The sequence below is a fragment of the Saimiri boliviensis genome, chromosome 12, assembly GCF_048565385.1.
Source record: "Saimiri boliviensis isolate mSaiBol1 chromosome 12, mSaiBol1.pri, whole genome shotgun sequence".
NCBI lineage: Eukaryota > Metazoa > Chordata > Mammalia > Primates > Cebidae > Saimiri > Saimiri boliviensis.
Window position 1 is genome coordinate 71,263,550 of NC_133460.1, and position 27,959 is coordinate 71,291,508.

A 27,959-nucleotide genomic window follows, 5' to 3' on the forward strand; every position below is an offset into this window, starting at 1 on the left:
TGAATCTCAGGTCTACTATTTTCATGCTGGACAACTTCAGGCAACTCACTTAAGCACCCTGTACCTTAGTAAATCTAAAACTGAGGATTCTAACAGTGTCTTACTCATAGATATACTGTAGAGACTACTGTTAGAGTTAATTGTAGAGACTACTGTAGAGTTAATTAATATATTGCAGAGACTACTGTAGAGTTAATTCATAAGGTGCTTGAAACAGTGCCTGGCACATAGCACTAACATGAGCTAAGTTTATTATCTTCACAGCAATGAAGAAAACCAATACTCAAGGCTGAGTTAGATAGCCAATGTCACACACTGAGTAGATGGCTGAAATTTGAGTTTATATTATCTTCAAAACCCAAGCTATTTCTGCTTCAGCCATGGGCGTGAACACTGAATAGACCTGTAACAGTTTCTTCAAGTGATGGCTTTGAGGAAGTAGTTAAAAATGTTATATCTTTAGTTAAGGCCATGATGTCTACCCACCCTTGTGTGGCTTTTGGCAAGTTATGTAAACCACCTGAACCTCCGTATCCTTATCTTTAAGATGAGATAATAATTGTCCCTACTTCATAGAGTGTTAGGTTAAAGGAGAGAGCACTCTCTGCTCTAGTTAGCACTGAATAAAGGTTACCTATTACTGATTCCTATTCTACTATACAGTGATGGGGACATCAGAGAGACCAACAGAAGGCTGCCTGGGTCACTCAGAACTTAGGTCTGTTTCCACAGAGCACCAAGAGAGTAGTCCTTCGTGTTTTCTGAGATCTTGGTTCCATCTAGGCAAAGATGCCAATGGTTGAGGCCAGCGAGATCGTATGAAAAAGTAACTACAAGGATCAATTCAGTGGAAGAACAGTAGTAGGTCAACAGAAGTCAGAAGCTCATTCTCTCCCTCTCCATATGAGTTTTCTTATAGTCACTGAGTTAACTTCATCTTTTTTTTTTTAAATACTACCTAACCTTGTGACTTTTTATCTTTACATAAAGAGATTTTCCCTCTAATCAAAACTGCCCATTCAACAGCTCATAGTTTTACCTAAATTTTGGCCCTTGAAATATTTTCAACACAGCTTAACCAAATTTTGCTAAAAAGTTCTAAACTTTTTAGTTTAGAACTAAACAAACAAACAAACAAACAAAAAAGAAAAGAAACCCAAAAAACTAAAAAGCTCGTATTTTTCAACTTCTTCAGTGTGATTTTTTTTTTTTTTTGGTAGAAAATTTGAATTGGTCACAATCGAGGCCCAGTACCAAGTTCTATAAGGAATGGCATGATCCATTTTCGTCCCTGAAATTATGAACACCAAGGCATGCACCTTCTGACATGGAACTCCTATAAATGAAGCAATTTTACCTACAAATAATGTTCTCAGCATTATGTCTTCCCTGTAACAATAAACACTTTCAAAGCATTTCAAAACTGGTCTAAGGAAGAGAGAAATCATTTCAAAAATCTTCAAAAGCATACCAGACATTTCTCTATATTTGTTTTTCTAAGGTACTTGATGGATATTTATCTATTTTTATGAGGTAATTCTTTCTCTTCATTAAGATTTCATCTCAAAAAATGTTTACCAAAGGAATATTTAGTTGAGGGAATGATTGCATTTATGAGAGTACCTTGTTCAGAATGTGTGTTCAGTAAATATTTGTGGGTAATTATAACCACAATTAATGTTAACCATGACCTTTTTGTAGCTCTCTTTTAGGATTATACTTCAAAAATACCCATTAAGCCATATGACAACCTAAAGGCCTACTAAACCAGCCAGCACAAGAAATAGTACTTATTGATTTTAACAAAACCATAGATTAGGGGGCAGAGAAAGATGATGGAGTGGAACTTTCCAGTGATCATCCAATCTGTTTGGGTATCTATCCATGCATGAAAATATGTTCACAAAAGCTAAGGAACCCAGGTATGAGGTCACAGTATCTGGTTGCAGTACAATAATAAGAAAAGATACATTGATGATGATAGGAAGAACAATTTTACATTACTCACATCACCCCTTCCCCGACATCAGGTTGCACAGCTCAGCATGGAGAGAAACAGTATCTACTTGATGAAAAGAAAGGAAAGTGAGCATAAGACTTTCCCTTGGACCCCAACACTGGGCCTGCCACAGTGAAACCCAGCTGGACAGAACCCCTAGCCCTGTATTTCAGGCTTACAGACTGAGCCTCTAGACCCAGTCTGGCACCAGTTGAGACCACGGAGCTCCAGGCTTTAGACTTGCTTGGTGAACCCAGTCTCCACCATTGTACCACCACTTGGCTTACATCAACAACCTTGGGCTCTGGACAACTCTCAGCAGCAGGCACGCCTGGCCTCTGTAGTCTCTGATTTCTAGTGTTTCCCAATTTCATGCCAGATACCTCTGACCCATATTTCTAGCTTGTCTTCGCACTGGACCTGCTGTAGTGGGCCCAGGCGATTCTAGAAGCACCATCTGCCAAAGGCTTCTAATCTACCCTAGCACCATGCCTACCACAGTGAGCCACAGGCTTATTGAATGAAGCACCATGCTAGCCACATCTTTCCTGGCCTGCTGAACTACCCCAGGATTGCAACTGCTGTGGCAGACCTGAGACTATGAGCAGCCCAGTGTCAGCCACAGCTGCTCCAGGCTTCTGATGCACCTCAGTGCTGTACCTGCCACAGGGCTTTTCCTAACAAAGCTAGTCTTCAAAGACTGGAATAAATGACTAATTCCTCAAATGTGCAGACACAAGGATCAAGAACTCTCAGGGAAATATCATGCCACCGAACAAACATAACTGTCTGAAAAAGATTCAAAATAATTGTTTTAAGAAAGCTCAACAGACTCCAAGAAAATATAAGGAAACAATTTATAAAATGAAGAAATAAATAAGTGACCAGAATAAGAAATTTAATACAGGATTTGAGAAAAATCAAACACAAATTTTGGAAGAAAACAATACAAAATGAAAAAATGCAATAGAGGTCATTGACAGCAGAGATCATGCAGAAGAAAAAAAATCTGTGAAACTGGAAACATACAGTCAGAAATAAATGAAAATATACAGTCAGATGAGAAAAGAATTATAAAAAGTAAAGAAGTTCTTGTAACCTTTCTAGTTTACAAGATGTATGGGACAGCATCTAAACAGCAAATGTGTCCAGGTGTGGTGGCTCACGCCTGTGATCCCAGCACTTTGGGAGGCAGAGGTGGGTGGATCACCAGAGGTCAGGAGTTTGAGACTAGCCTGGCCAACATGGCGAAACCCCAATTCTACTAAAAATACAAAAATTAGCCAGGCATGGAGGCTAAATAAAATAAGGACTAGAACAATAGAAAAGATAACAAAATTAGGAGTTTATTTTTTAAAAAGATAAACAAAATGAATAAAACTTTACCTAGACTAAGAAAAACAGAAAGGGACTCAAATAATTGAAACCAGAAATAAAAAGGGGACATTACAACTGATAGAAATACAAAAAATTATACAAGACAGTTATGAACAATTATATGCCAACAAATTGGATAACTTAGAAGAAATGGATAAATTTATTGACACATACAACCTACCAAGACTGAATTATGAAGAAATTGAAAACTGTAAGAGACCAACAATGAGTAAGGAGACTTAAAAGAAAAACACATGACCTGATGGCTTTACTGCTGAATTCTGTCGAGCTTTCAACAAATTAATTAAGCATAGAGGAATGTACCTCAGCAATATAAAGACCCTATATGTCAAACCCACAGCTAATATCATATTTAACAGATAAAATTTAAAGCTTTTCCTTTAATATCTGCAACAAAAGAAGGGAGCCCAGTTACGCTACTTATATTCCATATGGTACTGAGGTCCCAGTTAGAGCAACAAGTAAAGAGGAAGAAATAAAAGCCTCCAAATTGGAAAGGAGGAAGTTAAATTGTTCCCGTTGGCAGATGGCATGATCTTATACATACAAAACCCGAAAGACTCAACCGAAAAACTTTTAGAACTAATAAACAAATTGAGTAAATTGCAGGATACAAAATCAACATACAAAAGCTCTAGCATTTCATATGCTAACAACAAACAATATGGAAAAAATGAAGAAATTGATCCCATTTATAACAGCTACAAAAATACCTAAGAATAAATTTAACCAAGGAAGTGAAACATATTTTCACTGAAAACTAGACACTAATGAAAGAAATTTCAAAAGACACAAATAAATGGAAAGATACCTCAGGTTCATGAATTGGAAGTATTAATATTGTTTACATATTCACATTGCCCAAAGTGATCTACAGATTTGATGCAGTCTCTATAAAAATACCAGTGACATTCTGCACAGAAATAGAAAACAATCTTAAAATTAATATGAAACCATAAAAGACCCAAATGAGCCAAAACAATCTTGAGCATAAAGAACAACTGGAGGCACCTGTCTTAAAAACATATCACAAAATTATTATAACTAAATTATAATAATATTGGCAGGAAAACAGACACATAGACTAATGGAACAGAAGAGACAGGGCAGAAATAAATCTCCACATTTACAGCCAACTGATTTATGACAAAGGCACCAAGAGTATATAGGGGGAAAAGGACAGTCTCTTTAATAAATGATGAAGGGGAAACAGGATATCCACGTGTGGAAGAATGAAATTAGATCCTTATCTCACATCGTATACAAAAATAAACTAAAAATGGTTTAAAGACTTAAATGTAAAGCCTGAAACCATACAACTACTAGAAGAAAACCTAGGGAAAAGGTTCCATGACATTGGCCTGGGCAATGATTTTTTGTATATGACACCAGAGGCAATGGCATCAAAATAAAAAATAGACAAATGAGATTACATCAAAATAAAAAGCATCTACATAGCAAAGAAATAATTAACAGTATGAAGAGACAATCTATAGAATGGGAGAAAATATTTTCAAAGTATATATCTCATAAGAGGTAAACACCTAAAATATGCAAAAAACTAAAAGAATTTAATAGCAAGAATACAAGTAACCCCATTAAAAATGGGTGAAACTTGTTCCCCAAAAACCTTTTGAAATAAAAAATAAAAAATAAAAAAATTAAGTATACCTAATATACCCCCAAAATGGCTAAAGGCCCTGAATAGACATTTCTCAAAATAAAACATACAGATGAACAACAGGTATATTAAAAAATGCTCAACATCACTAATCATCAGAAAAATGCAAATGAAAATTCCAATGTGATATCACTTCACACTTGTTAGAATGGCTATAATCAAAAAGACAAAAGGATAACAAGTATTGGCGAAGATGTGGAGAAAAGGAAATTCTGGTGTACTCTTGGTGTGAATGTAAATTAATACAGCTATTATGAAAAATAGCATAAAGTTTCCTCAAAAAATTAAAAATCGAACTACCATATAATCCATCTGTGGCTATATATATATATATATATATATATATATATATACACTCATATACCAATATACACCAACACTAGGTATATATCCAAAGGAAATAAAATTAGTATCTTGAAGAGATATTTGCACTTTCATATTCATTGAAGCACTATTCACAACAGCCAAACTATGGAATCAACTTAAGTGTTTATCAGTGGATGAATGGATAAAGAAAATGTCACAAATACACACAATGGAATACTATTTAACCATCTAAAAAGAAAGAAATCTTGTCACTTGAGACAACATGGATGAACCTAGAAGACATCGCATTAAGTGAAATAAGGCAGACACAGAAAGAAATTTATTTCATGATCTCATATGTGGAATCTAAAAAATTATCTCACAAAAGCAAAGAGAAAATGGTGGCTACTAGGGGCTTGGAATGAGGAGGGATTTTGGGAGGCGTTGAGAAGATATTGGTCAAAGGATACAAAATTTCAGTAATATAGGAGGAATAAGGTCAAGAGATCTATTGTACAACATCATGACTATAGTTAATAATATCCTGTGTTCTTGACAAATGCTAATAGAATGGATGTAAAGTGCTCTCGCCACAAAAACAGTAACTACATGTGGCAATGCATATGGTAATTAGCTAGACTTAGTCATTCCACAATGTATATATACTTCAAACTATCATTTCGTGCATGATAAATACAGTCATGTGCCACACAATGATATTTCAGTCAATGATGAATCATCTGTATGATGATCTCATTAGATTGTAATACTGTGTTTCTACTGTGTCTTTCTATGTTTAGATATATTTATATACTCAGATGCTTATCATTGTGTTACAATGGCCTAAAATATTCAGTAGAGTAACACACTGTACAGGTTTGTAGCCTGGAAGCAACAGGCTGTACTGCATACCTTAGGTGTATAGTAGGCTATAGCACTAGGCTTTTGTAAATATACTCTATGATGTTTGCACAATGAAATTTCCTAATGTTGCATTTCCCTAAACTATCCCTGACCTTAAGTGACACATGTTTGTACATACAATTTTATCTGTTAATTCTTTAAATTTTTAAAAAATATTTTTTAAAAAGAAAAGAAAACCACATTTTTTGCTAACTTGTTTTACTTTATTTTTCTTTCTTTCCTTTTGTTTTAAATGGGATGGAGTCTCACTCTGTCACCCAGGTTGGAGTGCAATGGCGTGATATCGGCTCACTGCAACCTTTGCCTGAGTTCAAGCAATTCTCCTGCCTCAGCCTCCTTTGTAGCTAGGATTACAAGTGTACCCCACCATGCCTGGCTATTTTTTTTTTTTTGTATTTTTAGCAGAGACAAGTTTTCACCATGTTGGCCAGGCTGGTCTTGAACTCCTGACCTCAAATGATCCACCCATGTCAGCCTCCCAAAGTGCTGGGATCACAGGTGTAAGCCATGGTGCCCAGCCTTGTTTTACATTTTATTAACCTGACAGTTAACCACTGATGTTACATTTTGAGAGCTAGATTATATATATATTTTTAGGTTCTTGATTAAATGGTAAATATTTCTCAAGACTCATATGCAGTATACATGCTGATTTGATTAATTTTTTGTAACATCTCAGGGTAGAGATACTATTTTCATGATCAACACAATAAATAAGAGACAAATACCTTCATTTGCAAGAAAACAAGAAAGTTTGCCAAGCGTAATACGATCACGTAACTTTCACTATTTTTTAGCTTCTACGCACTAATTCTAACCTAATATAAAAAGTCAAGGTTTTTATTCTATATTGAAGGAGATGTTTAAGTTACTGTATTCAGCACTTAAATAATCTTTGTCCCAAAGAGAAAGCACTGGGAAAGCTATTCTTTTAATTTACATGATAATCAGTGAGTTGAGGCTTGTGTTTATGACAAAAAAAAACCTTATGTGGAAAGTAACTTTTGTTTTTATTCTAGCCAATCTCTTCTTGCCAAACATCAAGAAAGAAAATCAGCTATTTTTTTAAGGCAAAGTTAGCCAACTTAAAATGCATCTTGCATACTCTCTGGAGTAATTACTTAGGCATTTTAATCCATTAACTTGATAATTTGTAGGATAGAATATTTACAAAAAAAATTTACTACAGAATTGATGTAATCATGTCCCAGAAAATTATTTACTCCCATCATCATAATTTTCAGAAATATGTGTCTGGAGAAATTTAAATAGCTGTAGGAATGCTAGACCTTATATCCAGACCTTATATGCTGATAAACCAATAACTCTGTTATCTAAAATGTGCTGTCACTTGAAAAATATGCAAGTTGACTTGAAAATTGAAATGAGGTCAGTAGTTGCATTTAAACTTCTACCAGTCTTCCTAACTAATTTAAATTATGAATAGTAAAATAAATTGAGAACTTGCAGACTATTACATTTCAGATAGGAATCTGAGTTTTTTAATAGAAACACAAAATCATAGCCTTTTCAACTGCTTCAGGTCTAGTGTTATTAGGCAATCCTAGGGACTTAGGTTAATGCTACAAATACCTATTGCAAAAGTGTGAAACTCCTGTCATGGGACACAAGACGAGACAGACCAGCAGCTTTCTAAGGTTGCTGGGCACCTCATCAAAGTCAGTACTCAACAAACAGTATCCCCTCCCTCTCTTTTCTAAAATCAAAAAGGAGACCCCTTTCTCCTTGATTCAGGCAGGTGCGTGTCTCCCAGCAGGTTTCAGCACAGATGGGATGGTTTTCTAACGTCAGTAGGATGGTTAGAGCTGAAACTGGGTACCTGAGGGGATCTGCTGTCAGGCCAAGGCTGGAGAATCAAGTCTTGTTGGCTCAGAGGGGCTTGCGTCTCCCAGCAAGTCCCTGCACAGCCAGGAAATAAACTATAGAACTACTAGAAGCAAACATTGAGGAAATGCTACAGGATATTGAGCTGTGTCAACGTTTTTTGGGTGAGACCTCCAAAGTACAAGCAACAAAAGCAAATATAGGAAAATGGAATTACAATAAGCTAAAAAGCTTCTGCATAGCAAAGGAAACAATTAACAAGGTGAAGGGACAACTTGCAGAATTGGAAAAAAATATTTGCAAACAATCCATCTGACAAGGGATACATTAAAAACTCAAATAGCCAGGAGCGGTGGCTCACACCTGTAATCTCAGTACTTTGGGAGTCCGAGGCGGGCATATAACTTGAGGTCAGGAGTTCAAGAGCAGCCTGGTCAACATGGTGCTCTACTAAAAATACAAAGATTAGCTGGGCATGGTAGTGCGTGCTTGTAATATCAGCTACTTGGGAGACTGGGGCATGAAAATTGCTTGAACCCATGAGGCAGAGGATACAGTGAGCTGAGATCTTGCCATGGCATTCCAGTCTGGTTGACAGAGTGAGACTGCATCTCAAAACAAAACAAAGAAAACTCAAACAACTCAATCACTAAAAAAAAGTCATTATCATCTAATTTAAAACTGGGTAAAAGACCTGAATAGACATTTCTGGAAAAAAGATCTATAAACAGCAAACAGGTATATTTCAAAAAAAAAAATGCTAAAAATCACTAAGTATTGGGGAAATGCAAATTAAAACCAAAACCAGATATCATCTCATTCCAGTTGGAATGGGTATAGAAAGACAAAGAATAATAAATGTTGGAGAGGATGTAAAGAAAGGGATTCTCTTTTATACTGTTGGTGGGAATGTAAATTAGTACAGCCATTATAGAAAACTTTATGGAGCTTCCTCAAAAGCCTAAAAAGACAACTACTACATGATCTAACTATCCCGCTGCTGAAAGGAAATCAGTATATGAACGTGATATCTGCACTCCCACGTTTACTGCAGCATTATTCACAATAGTCAAGACATAAAATCAACATAAGTGTCTATCGGTGGGTAAATGGATAAAGAAAATGTGGGATATGTACACAACGGCATCTTAATGGGCCATAACAAAGGATAAAATCTTGCCATTTGCAGCAGTGTAGATGGAATGGAGGTCACTGTGTTGAGAGAAATAAGCACAGCACAGCAAGACAAACGTCACACGTTTCCACTCATATGTGGGAGCTAAACAGGAGGATCTCATGTTGGTTGAAAGTAGAATGGTGGTTACTAGAGGCCTGGAAGCAAAGGAAGGATGGGGAATGAAACATAGTTGGTTAATGGGTAAAAAAATAAAGTTAGAGAGAAGCTATCTGTTCTAGTGTGCGATGGCAGAGTATTTTATAGTTATACAGTTAACAATGACTTATAGTATATTTCAAAATAGCTAGAAGAATTTTAATATTCCCAACACAAAGAAAAAATAAACATTTGAGGGGATAGACATCTCAATTACTCTGATTTGATCATTACACATTATAGATATGTATCAAAATATCACATACATCTCAAAGATATGTACAACTATGGCATATAAATTATTTTATTTTTAGAGACAGGTCTTGCTTTGTCACCCACGTTAGAGTGCAGCAATGCGATTATAATTCACTGAAGCCTCAAACTGGTGGGCTCAAGCAATCTCCTGCCTCAGTTTCCTGAGTAGCTGGGACTACAAGCATGTGCCACAAAACCTGGCTAATTTAGAAAATTGTCTTTGTAAAGACAAGGTCTCTAGATCTGTCCTAGCTTCATGTGACCCTCCTGCTTTACCCTCCCAAAATGCTGGGGTTACAGGTAGAAGCCACTGCATCCAGACTGATGTATCAATTTAGAAAAAAGAAAAAGAGTATCCTTTTCCAGGAATTGTGAACTTCTTGTAGAATGCCGAAATAGATAAGATTTTAATGATTATAACAACCAACCTAATATTCATGAAGGTCTTCCTATGTGTGTGACACTGTGTTAACTGCATTAATCTATCGCAGTACTTCCATTTTGCAGATAATAAAAATGAGGTTTAGGGGAGTCAAAGAACTTGTTTTTGATTACTCCGCTGGAAATTATTAAAGTTAGAGTCTGAATATAGGTCATCTAATCCTGGAGCTTACACTTTTCATCAGTACTTACTATTTAATAACTAAATAAGTCTAGTGCTATTTTGAAGCAAAAACAACTTCTTGCCTTGATTTTTGTAATCTAGGCTAATTTTTCCACAATGAAGAGATTAAAAAAAAGTAATTATTTTGTATACTTTTTGAGAAAACAAATTACTATCTTATGCATAAATATATCATATCATAGCAATATTTTATTTGATAATAGGATGCTCACAAAAAAACCTTTTGAGGTTTGAGGTTTGAGTTCCACCTCTGTCAATTAGTGTCTTTGAGAAAACAGAAGTGGTTTATTGTTGTTTTGTTTTGTTGTTAACATCACTGAGCATCTATTTTTCAATATGTAAATGAACCTAACAAATGAGTACAATAACAATATAAATGTCTACGATTTAGTTTCCATAGGGATTAAATCAAATAAAGTATATAAAAGTACTTAGACCAGTGCCCAGCATATTGTAAGCACTCAATGAATGGTTTCAAATAAAAATTGAACATTAAAATAACAGTAATAATATCCTGTTGTTAGGAAAAGCATATGTTAGGAAAAGTCAACCTTGGTGTGCATGAGCTTTTGAGGAGTAGAAAGAAGGGTATTTTTTAAGAAAATTCCATTTAATGTGATTGACAATTCAAGCTAGCAGCACTGTATCTAATTTGATTGACCTTCGCTTTTAAGTAGCTCATGTAAATAAGGGTCTTTCTGTAAAACCTCAGGAGATCCAGTTTTTAAAATATTGTATTCTACTAAATCAGATGATGGATATCAAAGACAGCACACTTCTTGGCACATAGGCCTCAGAAAATGCTAGAAAGCATGCTTGTGAAAGTGTATTATTGATTCTATTGCCATTATTATTATCTTGTTCTGCCTGTATCTGTATTTTCTCTGCCTCTCTGAGGCACTAAAATGAGAGCCTCACAATCGTCCAGGGAAGCAATCCTTGGACCTGGGAAGGCTGCAGAATCAATTTCAGGGTCAGACAGTTGTGTTTGATTTTTACAATCCAGGACCCATCTGATGTCAAACTGCAGAAAGAAGCACATTTCAGATTTACACAAGCGTTAGAGAAAGAATGACTGACTGCATTTTCTCAAGCTGATTCTCAGGATGAGAGATGCACTTTTTCTTTTTTTAAACATTGATGCCAAACTTCTTTTAGTAACACAGAAAAGCATAGCTGTCACTGGCCTCAGGACTGACAAGCAAAGTGCAGAGATTCCCTTTTCCCAGCTGAATAGTCTCCAGATCAAGAATTACTCAACTGGGAATGGGAAGGTGGAAATTACACAGTCCTGAACTGTCGAATATGGTGGCTTCACACAGCAACTGAGAACTTGAAATGAGGTTAATCTAATTAAAACATGCTATAAATGCAAAATACATACTGGATGACAAAGATTTTGTGTGAAAAACAGAATTTAATGTGATGCAAGATTTCCTGGGACTCACCATCTGTGGTTTACTAGCATTTATTTTATTTTTTAATTTTTAGTTTTTGTGGGTACATATGTATATACGGGCCACATGAGATATCTTGATACAGGCATCCAATGCATAATCACATCAGAACAAATAGGGTATCCATCGCCTCAAGCATTTATCTTTTGTGTTTCAAACAATAACATTTTAGTTATTTTTAAATGAATAATTATTTTTTTTCTATAGTCACCATGTTATGCTAGCAAATACTAGGTCTTATTTATTTTTTCTAACTATTTTTTTTTTGTATCCATTAACGATACCCCCACTGCCATACTTCCCAGCCTTTGGTAACCATTCTTCTACTCTCTGTGTCTATGAGTTCAACTTGTTTTAATTTTTAGCTCCCTCAGATAAGTAAGAACGTGTGATGTTTGTCTTTCTGTGCCTGGCTTATTTCACTTAACATAGGTTAGCATTTAAACTTTATATTTTTAACTATAATATAATTCATTTCCTCAGAGTCTAAAAAGGAAGTCATTTCATCTACTTTATAGATAAGAAGAAGTATGCTTAATAGTTACTGTATGCTTCTTATGTGCCATGTACTGTGCAAAGCATGTTTCATTCATAATTTCATTTAATATTGCTCTATTAAAAAGTGACACACTTAACTACATTTTATAGATGCTCTAACTGAACCTTGGAGGATTTAAGTAATGTGCTTAAGATTATGCAGCTGAAGGCTAGTTATGTAAAGAAGTCAGTTTGGCTTCAAAGACCACACTAATACTAACTTATTTCTATGGTCTCCCACCGAATCATTTGTGGAAAAGCACCGTGTTGCACCATATACACAAAAAGCTGAAGAAAACTTTTGTTTGTTTGTTTGTTTTTTGTTTGTTTTTAATTCTTCTAAATCTGTGTGGTAAAAGGATATCTTCTTGCAGATAAATAGTTCTGAAGTATCTGACCTTATCTGCTTCCCAGAAAATGTAGTCAAGTTGCAAATAAGGTGCAGCGTTTTCTTCTGTTACTGAATAAAACAACTTGGGTCGAATTGTACCTGAAGGTACTTAGAATCCAATTATACCTGATTCCTTGTTAAATCACTTAGGCTAGCAACTGAACTTGTTAAAAGAGTAATTCTGAAGTGTTAAGGATAGAATGCTGAGTTATAGAATATATTTTGCCTTTTATTGTATGTCTTTATGTTTCACACGCACATTGCATTTGTAAGACAGAGCAAGAAAGGACAGAAGTGTTGGTGAGAGAAGAGGCAAGAATCCCAGTCAATGCCCACCCCTTATTTGTTATTGGCTGTTGGGTATTTCCGGTTCATCTTTTTTGATTCGTGGCTATTCTTTTTTGGTGGTTCTGGATTTGCCTGCATGTGCTGCCATAGAGGTACGCATCCGTCTCAAACAGATACTTCTAAGCACACAGGACACACCAAGTGGGAACTGACCAGCAATTGGGGTAATCCAATTGGGCTGTTCCCTTTTTTGAATACCTGCTTCTGGCCAGTTATGTTTCTTAGTTCTGGGGGCAGAAGAGTCAGGCTGTTCCCCTGAATGTGGAGTTCCTTAAGCTGGGTAGGCTCCCCAGTTTCTCTAGGCTGCAAGATGAGGTTGTTATCCCTAAAGCTGGGTATCTGCAACTTTGTGAACTTCCTGATGTCTGGTGGTAGGATTTCAAAATCCTTGTCACTTACATAGAGTGCACACGAGGTGGTAAGGTAGATGAAGTTTCCAGGAAGAGAATTTTCATTCAAGTTTTACACCAAATCCAGAAGGTCAAGAGCAAGTAGAAAGCAAAATCCTTCAGGCAAAATATTTAGCCCATTCATACCCAGGTTCACTTGTTTGAGTTTCCAAAGGCTGCTGGTCTGTGTGGGCAGCTCCACAATCTGGCTATTAAGGATATTGATTACTTCCAAGTTCTTCAGTTCTGCTGTGTTTGGTGGCACCAGTGTGAGCTTGTTATGGCTGAGGACCAGTAGGATGGTACAAGATGAGGAAAATGTGTACAGCATGTTAGAGATGGCATAGTCACCCTATCCACTTCCTGGTTCTTCTCCACAAGCTTTTTTACATGGTTGCAAAGAGCAGCACCTAACAGTGTGGGTGTGGAATGACAGGCTGTGGCGGGATGCACTTTTATTGTACTTCTGAAGCTATTTACATGTATTTGCTAGAAGAGCAACCTTTCTTTTTAACTTGGCCTAATGTACAAAGCCATGATTATTTGAATACTTGTTTTATGACGGGGTAGTGATTAGGGAGATGGTCAACACATTTTGGTAGAAGGATGCCTGGGAGATAAATCCCAGACTGAAACCTGCACTGTAACCTGTATGCTACTTCTGAAAGATGGATATTGTCTAATAACTGAGAGTAAAGAAACTCCTTGCTGTTTGCCAGTTTTATGTGCCTAAAGTAGTGACAATAAATTGACAGTAGTCCACAGAGCAGAAAGGAAGGAAAAACAGCAAACAAAGGCCACTACAAACCCAGCAATAGCACAAAGCAGGCCAAAAATTGCTAACTAGGTAAAAGCATTATGTTCTCTGTTCCTTTCTTCGAAGGATCTATATAATAGTTCAAATATGTTGTTTCACTTATCTGTACACTCTTTCTCTGGAAGAATAGAGCTTGGTACAGATGCCCATTCAGTAAGAGATAAAATGGAAGCAGAAATGAGAGCATTGACTTGTCCCAGGTCCGTTAACTGGTTTGTAATAGCTGCTCAAAGCACTCAAAATCTCCTTCAAGGGAGTAAGTGGAAAACTTACTCAGTGAATGCTGAGCTATCTAGGAAGCTTTCAAAGAAGAGAATTCAGAATTCACAGGAATGTGTAAGAAACCAATTTGAGACTGTATATGTTAACAAAATTGTCACAAATTTTCATGGTACATGCTTATAAAAAGCAATGGCAAGGATAATACTATAGTTAGCCAGCAGTTATGCATGAAGTGTTATTACAGAAATTATTTAACTGCCATGGGAAATGTCCTGACTGAAGACAAAATGAAAGCAAATCAACAATGTAGGACTTCCGTCAACAAATTAAGAGAAGAAATTTAAGCTCAGATTCCAAGCAATTTATTAAGATAGGCTCTAATTTAAAATATGTTAAACTGAGCATAGAGAAGAACTTTTATAAAACATTCAAGAATTTTAACTTATTTAAACATAATATACTCTAGCTTTCCTTCTCTGTTAAGATTTTTATGAAAAAAAAATCTTCCAACACAAGTAATTTTTAAATCCCCTGATCTCGTGTCGTGATTCCTTGTCCTTGGACTTTCCCTCTGCTTTCCCTACTCTGCATTCATATGCCCCAGATTGTTAATCCTCAAGGGACCCTACCTCCTCATGGGACTCTACCCCATTATCAGATCCTCTTCAATATTTCCATAGCATTTAAAGTCTTTACCATATGCAAATCTTATTCTTATTTATTCTTAAAAACCTATCTATATTGAAAAATTTGTGATATAATGATACTAGTCAATAGCATTTGAGTGTTATCAATGCTTTGACACCATGCTAAGTGTTTTACATGTACCATTTTATTTAATCCTTACGATATCCTATTGAAGTAGGCACATTTATCATCCTTATTTTATATCCATAGAAAAGTAAAAGCTTACCACATCCTATGACATCCTATCTTTAGAAAGTGAGACTGGAAGAGGACCTGGACTGCCAGGCTAAGAAACATAAATTTCCATATTTTCACACATCAAGCAGATATCTACTGAATGCCTACCATGCCACAGTCTCTGAACAAAAGGCTGAGGACACACAAATAAGTAGAGTGTAATTTCTGTCTCCAAAGAGTTCCCAGTCTAGTGGAGAATTTGGCCAGGGAAACACACAATTGCAATTATTGGATCAAATAAGCTAAAATATAAAGTGTGTAGGAGGTACCACAGCACACAAGATGAAAGAATTAACTCAGAGAAGGCTTTGCAGAGGATGTTTGGGCTGGCTTGTAGAATGGTTAGGAAGGAAGAAAAAAATGGCAGGTACAAATGCTTATTACAGGAGAGAATGTGGTTAGAGAGGCTAGATCAGGTATGCTAGAGGAACAGGTGGATCAGGTTTTGGAGACCCTGGCATAACCTGGCTAAATAATGCAGATTTTATTCTACAGGAAATGGAAGACACTGATAGATTGTTAAGTAACAGGGAACTACTGATCAGGAGCATGGTGACAGGAACTGCAATGTCCCAGGTTATCCTTGACTTTCTCTATGAATTTCCCATTATTCATCTTCCTTGTCCTTGAAGTCTGGCCTGTCCTGGTCTCCCTATTACTCTGGACTCTTTACACCTTTACTCTTTATGTTAGTTGCTTCTTTCCCTTTCACCTACTTTAACAAGTCAACAATTTATTCTGTTTAGGATTTACTATGTGTATTCAATGTCATTTACACACAAGGAGAGCCAAGTCTTTTTGTGTGTGTGTTAGGAAGAATGAAATAAACTAAGATGAATAAGACACAGCTCTTGTTATTTAAATAAAATTGGGGGTTACTAATTTTAATCTTAAAATCAGATATTTGTGACTATATTTTTCTCTCTTTAATACTAAATTAGTTTTGCCTACATGTGACTCTTGATTGTAAAATATCTGTAGTATGTAGGTTGTAAGAGGGGAGAACCCTCATAAAAATTAAACACATATGCACCATATATATATATATATATATATATATATATATATATATAAAATTCAGCAGTAGTTGGGTATTATAGTTGGTGCTTGGAAAAGGTGTAAATTGAATCTGAATCTAACGTCTAGTTGGCTAGTGGAATTTCAGTTCCTGTGATAGCGACAGGATAGCTGTAAAGGGGATAAATTAAAGGACTTTTCATACCTATTAAATTACATCTTCTAGGAAAGACACCTACCAACTTACCTAACCATGGAGATCATCAGCTCCTTGCAACTGGGCTGCAGATTGTGTGTGGGAAGATTTCTTGGCCATCAGAAAAAGCCAAGAGTTAATTTTATGCACCCAGCTCAAAAGCAGTAACTATCCCCTCATTTCTGTACACAGTCTCAAGCCTCAGTCAGAACAAAAAGCCATGTCATGAGTTGGTGACTGCTGCTTAAAGTTTTCTATAACAGTTTTTGAAAAGAAACTCTGATCTGTAATAATATTTGAAACTAGAGTGTCCTGAATTTTAAGGCATTGGTAATAACACCATTATCGCAATTCATTTCTGTCCAACTTTGTCTTAAGAACAAGCCATTCCCTACATGACTTAAGAACTCTTCATTCTATAAAGTAGTAATGCCACACAGTTATCAGCTTTAATAATATAAACAGTTTTCATCTGATGATTTATCATAATTATTTCTCTCCTTTTTTGTTCAACCATCAAAGTAGTGTCTTCTAAATTAGCTCTGAGATTCTCCATACAAACTTTACCCAAGGAGAAATCTCAGTAAAATTCTTAAAGATAATTTATCTTAGATTTTCTTGTGTGCATTGAAAATGAGATAAACTCAAAAGTTCATTGAAAACAGAATGGTTATTTCTACTCCATCCTTCTGTTAGTCAGATTGTAATGGCTCTGAGAATGTTACTGGTTAGTATTTTTATTGATCCTCTTGTGATTAACCTCTTCTATCTCTGCCATGAAGGTTAAATCCAATTACAGGAGATTTTGGAAGAGATATTTAAGTGTGATACAAACAGGCTACAAAACTCTGAAGATACTGATTAGATGCAGACAAATGAGTTATCTAAACAGGACCTACTGATCTCTACATATAATTTTATCACTTCTTCCTGACTGAAATGCTCACTTTTATCTAATTGTGCAGCTTTCTCTCAAATCCCTGTGCATAACTATTCTGATATTTAATTATTTCTAATATCACATATTCATGCAAAACCTCTAGGACAGTAGAAATATCATTGAAATTGACCCACAACTGAATTATCTTTGCCATTTATTGGCTACATGGTCTAAGGAAAGTAACTTAGATAATCCACACTGTATTTTCCCACAGGATTGCTTATAAAGATTAAATGGGATAGCCAATGCCTAGATCAAATTAAAAATATAGTAAGAACTCAATAAATGGCCCCCCTTACCAATAAAGTTCCAGATTAGTATTCAAGATGTCCCACCTTCCCATAAAAATACTGTGGTTACACCTGGAACCAACCCAAATGCCCATCGATGATAGACTGGACAGGGAAAATGTGGCACATATACACCATGGAATATTATGCAGCCATCGAAAACAATGAGTTCGTGTCCTTTGTAGGGACATGGATGAATCTGGAAACCATCATTCTCAGCAAACTGACACAAGAGCAGAAAATCAAACACCTCATGTTCTCACTCATAGGCGGGTGTTGAAAAATGAGAACACATGGACACAGGGAGGGGAGCACTACACACTGGGGTCTGTTGGGGGGAAATGGGGGAGGGACGGGGGTGGGGAGGTGGGGAGAGATAGCATGGGGAGAAATGCTAGATATAGGTGAAGGGGAGGAGGGCAGCAAATCATACTGCCATGTGTGTACCTAAGCAACAATCTTGCATGTTCTTCACATGTACCCCCAAATCTAAAATGCAATAAAAAAATACTGTGGTCACATATTCCCTTTCTTAAAGTTTCTTTTTTATAACTTTTACACTGAACTTGTCCAAAGCTGGATGTATTTTATTAGAACAACAAATGTCACCTGTTACATTTGCTTATTTGCCCCCATATATTTAGCATAACCAATCACCTCTTACATGAGCAATTACAAAACTCATTACAGTTCTAAAGTCAAGGCCATTAAATTTTTCAATACATTACAATTGTGACTTGCTGGTAGATCAGTGATGACCATACTATCTCATATTATGAAACCTCAAGAAATAAATCATTTTCTTTGATTACAAAAAGTTCCTTTATTTGGACGTACTATCGAAAGAACTTGTCAGAATGTTAGGGGCTGAATACTTATTTCTCTTAATTGCTTTGAATAGTAGGACACAGAATATCATTGTAAACTTTGTTATCTGCTGTGATGTAGTTTGAAAATCATATCCCAGCCAAGTTAATATTTTCTTATTAAGTTTTTCTAGTAATTACAGTTGTTTTGAAAAAATGGCATGAGTAGAAACCAAAGGACATAGATGTGAGGCCAATGGAGGCATACAGTTTGAACTGTAGAACTTGATGAGGTCCTGCTTGCTGTCTCATGTTGAAAATTTAAATGGCCATTTCCAAGATGGTGTAGTAATGCACTTGGAAATTTCACAGGGTCCACAAATGCAGTCTCCATAAGAAAAGCCAATGAGTAGCTCAGAAATAGAATCTCGCCTTTCACTTCTATCATTTGTTTTTCTTGGATGAATGCTTACTTTTTTACGATAAATGTTCATAATTCTTTTTAGTTGTCAGTAGTTATCCAAGTTCCCTAAGTAATATATTTAGAAGATGGAAACCAAGGGAGGAGAGTTGAATATTGTAATTGAAACAGCTTGCAAAAGAGTTGATCTGATGTGTATTTCATCATCCACATAATTGTTACTGTATTGCTTGGTAATTAGCTGTGAATGATAAGTGGTTCATGTAAATGAGCATATTGCAACTATTACTAATGTAGAAATCTTTTGTAAGACCTTAGAATTTACAAACTGTGTTCACATGCATTATCCCATTTAATTAATTTCACCTTTCTCTCTCTTTTACTTTTTTTCCTGCTGACTTCAGCATTTCAGGGGTCAGGTAGCAGAAAAACAGAGCGCATGTGATCATATTACAGAGGGACACTGAGATTCTTAGCATCCCTGAGTGACGTTAGTGGTTTAATAAACATTGAGGGAAGATAAAACCTATGCCACCTGCTAAGCTCTGGCTCTACCATGACGTTGCTCTGTGACCTTGTACAACATTCTTAAGTACAGAAACATGTACATACATGTACACAACTATATCTGTGTATTAAGGTTTCTGAATCAGAGTTTTCTTATTTGTAAAAAGAAGGTTAGGAGCAACCTGCCATATGTCAATAAAGAATAGACCTCATTACACTTGTTTGTGTCCTTTACCAGTTGCTGCATAGACTGACTAGAGTGGGCTGCTCTTATCCATGAGTTCCACACCCACAGATACATCCAAATGCAAATCAAAACTATTCAGAAAAATTTTCTCATGAAATTCCAAAAACCGAAACTTGAATTTAGCAAGTGCCAAGTACTACCTTGAATCCATGAGAATGAAGTGGTGTGTAGGCCTTGTGTTTGGTATTATAAGTAATCTAGAGATGACTTAATGTATACAGGAGGATGTGACCAGATTATATGCAAATATTATGCCATTTTATTTAAGAGATTTGAGCAGCTGCAAATTTTATTATCTGCACTGGGTCCTGGAACCAATCCCCTGTGGATACCAAGGGACAACTGTATATGTAATAAGGCTACATAATACAAAAGTCAGAATCAGGAAGCATTTGTTCCATTTCCTTTCCATCTCAGTCTTTTACAGGAAAAAGAACACTCCTTTCTCATGCTGAAAGGTCCAAAAAAGTTACTCTGATTGTTCCTGGTTCATGCCTTTGAGAAATCAGGACAGATAATGAAGTCTAATCCTTCTGACATAGGGCAGGCTGGGCTTTACCCTTTATAGTACAATTCATCCATAAAAACAAAGTAAAATAAGATGGAATAGACTCTGAATAGGAAGAAAGAGAGGGAAAGGAAGGGTAGAACTGTGTCTTATTGTTTACTCATCTAGAAAGAGGAAAAGATATTTTGAAGCCAGAATCCAGTAATCTCGCCTCTCTCTTATAGGGTCAATCTGATACAGGTTTTCAGGTTTGGCCCCGCTTCCCAAACATTATTTAGGTTTAGACTTTACCCAAGACTCCACAAATTAAAATTTAATCCAGAATATCAATTATGAGGAAGAATGTTCTATATAACTAAAAAATAATTCAACATACACATACCCTACACACACACACACACACACACACACACACACACACACACACTGCAACTTAATGGGAATTGTGTTTGTCTCTAAATATCTTTCTTTATCAATGTGGAATAATGATATCAGCCCATGTCACTAGATTATGGGCTGTCACAAGACAAAACTAAACTGAGATAATGAAACATTACAATTACCAACTGCTACAGGAATGCTGTTAGATAATATTACCCATAAATTAAACTTCACCATATGGCCTCCAGATTAGTTCCATAGTGAAAAACTTGGCAATATGTCCTGCTAAAGAGTAAGCTTTTACAGTGAGAATAAAATTGTGTGCCCCACTATTTGGGGACTGTAAATGGTCTACTGGTGAAGGTTCATTCATCAGCTATTAGTCTATAAATAAGTTAAGGTGTATGTTTATATAAACACTAAAATACACAAACACATATCCATCTAAATGCTGCCTATGTTTGTTTACATATTTCTCTACATCATTGTAATTTTAGTATGGTCCTTCAGACATGTTCAGAACCAGCTGTTTCTATCATCCTTTCTCACTCACCCCTGCCTCATTTGGCACAAAATGTTATACCTCATCTCAGAGTGCACATTAGTCAGATTTACAGACTTCATATAATGATCATTCCCACAAATTAGGACTTCTGGGTCACCCTGACAGTCGGTTGGCTGCCTTTCATTCTAGGGCTACTTGTCATAGCTCAGTTTTCCTTAGAAGATGCAGTTCTGCCATAACCATTAACTCCAACACTATTGGAAAATGATGTGGAGTCAGAGTTTTGTAGTTTTCATTTTCCAGCTATTTTTATATTCCATCATAGATACCAGTGAATGACCATATTCAAGGAAAGATAAGGGAATACATAGAACTAGGTCCTGAGCACAGGAGAATGGGTCCACTCAGGTTGTTGCAAAGAGACCTAGAAGATATCAGGAAAGTCCAGGTGCAGTGGCTCATGCTTGTAACCCCAGCACTTTGGGAGTCTGAGGCAGGTGGATCACTTGAGGTTGGGAGTTCGAGATCAGCCTGACCAACATGAAGAAACCCCATCTCTACTAGAAATACAAAATTAGCCAGGCATGGTGGCGCATTCCTGTAATCTCACCTACTAGGGAGGCTGAGGCAGGAGAATCACTTCAACTTTGGGGGACGAAGGTTGCAGTGAGCTGAGATCGTGTCGTTGTACTCCAGCCTGGGCAACAAGAGCGAAATTCTGTCTCAAAAAAGATAATAATCAGGAAGAAGGCCTACAGATGTGATGCTCCCCCTAAGTCCTTCTTTCCATGGTATGTTTACTTTTCAGAAGAACCTCTGATGGAATCCAAGTGTTTTGCTGTGGGCAGATGATCATTTTCTCCTTTTCTAATGACATGGAAATCAGAACAAGGCAACACAGATGGTGAAATAAAAAGATAAAGCAAATTTGGTTGGCTGAACCCAAATTTTGTAATGCTACAGATTTATGAACACTTTTGGTCAAGCAGCGATTCATTGTGATTCATGGAGATCTAAGGTACCAGTCCTCAGATGCCAACTTCTATGTCTTTCCCAGAGTGGGCCAGTGAATACTTCACCTGTTATGCACAACTGTCAAGTGACTGCCAATGTTTCCTGGGGACAAGTCAGTTAGTAATATAAGACACTGAATGAGAGAAACAGTTACAATGAACTGCTCCATGTAACTGAACATACCATCTAAGTGCTAACAGGCATATTGAGGAGGTGACCTTATTCAGCAAATATTTTTTGAGCACTCATGATGCTGAAGTATACAAGGATGGAAATGAGACAAATTCTGGTTTCTAGAACCGTACAGTTGAGCACAGACAATCAAACTTGCACATAAATAATCACAAACCAAGGCAGTATGTAACAAACACCCTCATGAGAGATATAGAATGGCTAAGAATTGAAAAGAGGGAGGATCTTTTTACTGTTCAAATATTTTAAGAAAGGCTTCATGGAGGAGGTGCCTTTTGAACTTGACACTGAGAAAAGCTTACCATATGAAAAAGTGCTGTACACATTCCTCATTCCCTTTTTCTGCACCTATAATGACCTTTTCTCAGATGTACATTTTGCTTCTTCTGGTCCAAGATTTTCTGCACAGGCTAAAAACAGCCTTCTTGACCCAACCTAACCTAACACCTATACCTGAGGGAAGCCATTTGTGTCTCCAAAACTAAACCTGATCACCCTGCTAACATAGCAGTTTGCACCTCTTTCCCAGCACCAACCATGATGTGCAATTTTCCATTCATTTTTAATATTAATATTAATTATGACCTTTTAATATTAAGAACTTTCTCCCCACTTAGACAGCAAGTTCCATAAGGAGGGCACCTTGTCTCATTTGTTCAATGTTGCGTTCTTATAACTAGTTGAAAACACCCATAGAAGGCACTCAGTATTCATGGCCATGTGTCTTAGTGACTGGCATGAGAAAAAAAGTATACAGATAAGAAACACTGAAGGATAAATAGGAAATAGTTACATAGCAGTAAAAAAAATTAAATATAGGTGGAATAGTAAGAAGTCAGCCAGGTATAAGAGGCCACACCATTGAATGTGAATTTTTACTTATCCTTCCATGAAATTTTCCTGAATCTCATCGGTCAGGACACATCCCTCCTTCCAAGTACTTTCAGCATTTGCTATGGAATGACTTCTGTTAACCTTGTTCCTCATTAAACTGTGAGGACAGAAAAACTTCTTATTCATGTTTATATCCTCCACAGCCCAGAGCACAATGTTCATAATAAGTATTTTTTTAAGTGTGTATTGAATTTACTTTGCTCAATAGGACATGAAGATATTTGAGCAGGTGAGAGCTATGTTCCAAATGATACTGTAGGAAATATTTTTATGGTATAAATTTAAGGAGTACAAGTACAATTTTGTATATAGATATATTGTGTACTGGTGAAGTCTGGCCTTTTAGAGTATCCATCACTTGAATAATGCAAATTATTCTCATTAGGTAATTTCTCAACATCCACATCCCATTCGATTCCTTCACCTTTCAGTCTCTAAGGTCTATCATTCTATACTCAATGTCCATGCATTATTTACATTATTTACTCCCCACTAGTAAGTGAGAACACACAGTATTTTTATGTTTCTGAGTTGTTTCACTTAAGACAATGGCCTCCAGTTCCACCCATGTAGTTGCAAAAGACATGACTTCATTATTTTCTATGACTGAATAGTATTCCATTGTACATATGTATACCACATTTTCTTTATCCAATCATCTGTTGATGGATAGTTAGGTTGATTCCATATCTTTGCTATTATGAACAATGCTGTAATAAACATACAAATGCAGGTATCTTTTTGATATAACATTTTTTTTTTTCCTTTGGGCAGATACCCAGTAGTAGGATTGCTGGATTGAATAGTAGTTCTATTTGTAGTTATTTGAGAAATCTCCATACTGTTTTCCTTGGAGGTTGTACTAATTTATATTCTTACCAATTGTGTATAAGTGTTCCATTTTCTCTGCATCCTCAACATCTGTTATTTCTTGTATTTTTAGTAATAGCTACCCTGATTGGTATAAGATGCTATCTCATTGTGGTTTTAACTTGCACTTCTCTGATGATTAGTGATGTTAAGTATTTTTCATATGCTTGCTGGCCATTTTTATATCTTCTTTTAAAAAAGTTTGTATTCATGTCTTTTGCCCACTTTTTAATGGGATTATTTTTGTTGTTCTTGCTGTCATTGAGTTGTAGGAATTCCTTGTAAATTCCAGATATTAGTTTTCTGTTGGATGCACAGTTGCAAGTATTTTTTTCCCATTCTGTAGGCTGTCTGTTCACTCTGTTGATTATTTAATCCAATAGGGGTTTATAAAAGAGACTGGGATTTGAAAGACGTTTGTGTTGGTTACTAAGCTACTACCTCTTAGCTCTAAACCCATCCTTCTGTTCTTTGTTTTCTAATGCAAACCACATGGTTCAGTAAACTACATTTGTTGCTTTTGACCAACTGGAAGACTGTTTCTACTTGCCAGAGGAGCCCAGGGGAGAGGCAAGGAGGAAAGAGGAGGGAGGAGGAACTTACTCCCTCCTGCTTGGCTGCCCTTTTTGATTGCATCACCCCAGGATTAGAACTTCACCTGGGCAGCAGCAGTTGGTTCTACTTTTCAGCTTTCTCTCCCCTCCCAGGATCAGCCTTATCATACCCTCAGCACCAGCACCAGCACCAGCACCAGTTGGTGATGCCCCCTCCTCAAATGTCTCAGCTCCTTGCAAAAGTCTGATAATATCCCCTCCTCAGAATACTGGATTTCAGCTCAGTGAGATCTCGTCTGAGCTTGCAAGTCCTAAAACTCCCGCTTTTTCCCTTAAATTTACCCTAAATGTGCAATTGCTTCTTGCAGTTTTTGGCTCTGTGTTACTCTAGTTTTATTTTTCCAGCACCTCTCCTCAACCTGTTTCAATAATTTCTATATTAAATCATTTCTGATAAAATATCTCACATTATCTAGTTTCCTGACCACACACTGACTACCGATTGATTGTTAGGGACCAGTGAGAGGGCTAATATAATAGCCTTGCTATTACCTTGCTCAGGGAAAAGGCATTTAGTCCCTGAAATCAAGAGATGAGAATAAGAGTGAAAAGATATTAACAATAACATCAGCTAGTGCTTACTGAGCAATAGGCCTATGTGCTTTGTATGAAATATGTAATTTAATCACTGAAAAATCCCTATGAAGTAGTTAGTATCTATAGGCCTATTAACATACAAGGAAACTGAAATATGAAGAAGTTAAGTGGCTTGTACAGGATTACCAGAGAGTAAATAGTGAAACAGGCACAGACCTGTTTCTATCTAAGCAAAAAGTCAACATTTTAAGCACCTCATACTTACCCAGCTTCCCTGCCACCACAATTACTCACAGAAATTACAAGCAATCTATATAAAAAAAATGTAACAAAGCTTAAAAATAGTACAGGAGTACAAGGGAAAGGAATTCATTTTGACAAGGTCTGTGATGTAGCAAAGCTCCATGGGATAAGTTAGCACATAAATATTTAATATACCCTAGGTACTTGAATTCCCAGTTGTTGTTTCATTTTCTTATTTGGATTTCAAATTACTTTCCTTTGATTTAAGAGGGAAATAAACTAAAAGGTGGAGCTCAAGTGACATAATCTACATTTGTGTTTACTGAATGCTTCAATTTTGACAACTGAAAACCTAGTGGAACAAAGTGAGATGAAATAGACTTTCTCACGGAATCTCTTCTTTCTTTGTGACTATGTTACTCTTCTTATAATACACACACAAAAAATCACACTCTTAAAATTATTTAGAGTACCTCAAAAATATAGCATAAAACTTTATAAAAGATGGGCAAATGTAAATAATATAGAACATATTTCAGTCTGTGGTGTTTTATGTTCATCAGAGCTATTCCAAAAATCAACTGTCATAGAGTACCTAGAATATTTGGTTTAATGTCTATTGCCTCTACTCAGGACAACCTCTACTTTATGTATTTAAATAAAAAGTAAAGTAAACTTAGAGATCAGGAGCTCAAAAATAAACATGAACTTGAGGAAAACGCAAGATACATGTGAAATATTTAGGTGCCATTCTACTAGAAGAATGTCGTAAGTTGCACACCGCCTTCCCAACTTTTCACCACCACCATCAGAACTCAGGGAAAGAGAGTCAATTTTAAAAAGTGCTTAGTAGCAAATGCTCTGGAGAAGATCATCTTGGGGTCAAATCCTGGTGCCACCATTGATTGCACTTCCTTGGGCAAGTTACTGAACCTCCACAGTCTTTTCAGCTTCTTTTTCTACAAAATTAAGGTAATAATACTTTCCTCTATTGAAAAGTTGAGCACAGTATCTGGAACATGCTAAGCACTCAACAAATGTTAACTCTCATTTTACCTGGAAAACATAAAGTATAAGGGGATTGTGTGTATGCATGTGCATAAATATGTCTGTATTCATTATGCATGATGTTAATAAGATATATAAATATATCAACACTGTGTAATAATACATTATGATTAAGTATCAAATTCTTATACAAACTGCAAGTTTGTTGATATTTCTCTAACTCAAGAAGGGAGCAACTAATACTCAGAGTCCAGGAGAAATAGTTTGCTTCCCATTTTCACACTTCTGAAATGTGTAATGTAGCTGATGGAGGATGGTACTGTAGGCAAAACAACCCTTGACTGGGAGCCAGAAGACTCTATGATTTCAAACAAATCCCTTTGACCTTTCTAAGTCAAAGTTTCTTCATTGGAAAAAATGGAGATATTCTCAAATTCCTTAGAGGAGTTTTGAGGGATTCAGTAAAATCACGTAACATTTGGCAATGTAAGTTCATGAACTTTGCAAAATACTCTGTAAGCTTCTTTCACAGTTTCTGCTAATATTGTCTTCAGTGGGATCAGTTGGTCATGAATCCTGCCTTCTTAGAGAAGAACGATGAGGCTAAGCCTTCTTTACTAGATGTTGTATATGGAGAGCAAAGCACAATCTCTTTCCTGGACAGCTGAATTAATCCAGACATTGAAAACATCCAGACATTGAAAATGTACTCTTGAGTGAGAGAAAGCCTATTAGCACCTTTCACAGGAATAGGCATTCAGAATGGACATGTTTATTTTCTCTGCCTCACCTCCAACATACACATATCAACTATGGAAAGTCCCAGAACTACACAGGGGTACAACCAAGACCATATTGGGTAAAAGTCTGACTTTATGTGGAAAGTTGAAGAGGAAAATATGCATATCAATTTCAAACAGGCAATTTTCAAGCCCAAATCTCACTCTTGAATTCTGAGGATATACAACTTGCCATTCTCTCCTATGAAACTGAAATTTCAAAAATAAACCCCAAATGTAAGTCAACTATGAAATTGGGTACAAATGCCATATTCTCTCTGCAATATATTCTCTAAGCCTATCCAGTATAATGCAGTGAAAAGTAGACTTTGACTCAGGCCAAACTTAATTCCAATCCAGGTTTTGTTACTGTGAGGCCTTAAATAAGCCACGAAATCATCCTTGTTGTAGCATTGTCTTCAGTAAAATATTGACCATATGATGTCTACTTTCCAGAGCTATTCCAATAATTAACTGTCATGAGGTACACAGAATATTTGGTTTAGTGTCTGTTTCCTCCACTCAGGACTGCCTCCAGG

General features: G+C 36.3%; 1 protein-coding gene and 1 pseudogene across 3 annotated transcripts in view; both read right to left on the reverse strand.

Annotated features, from left to right (window-relative positions):
• PRKG1 (protein kinase cGMP-dependent 1) overlaps positions 1-27,959 on the reverse strand; it is a 1,343,496-nt gene that overhangs the window by 985,856 nt on the left and 329,681 nt on the right. The window lies entirely within an intron of this gene.
• LOC141580614 (ras suppressor protein 1 pseudogene) overlaps positions 1-27,959 on the reverse strand; it is a 106,015-nt pseudogene that overhangs the window by 16,512 nt on the left and 61,544 nt on the right. The window contains exon 1 of the transcript XR_012512872.1: positions 1-27,959. This exon is cut by the window's left edge and continues 16,512 nt beyond it; it is cut by the window's right edge and continues 61,544 nt beyond it. The product of XR_012512872.1 is annotated as a ras suppressor protein 1 pseudogene (transcript).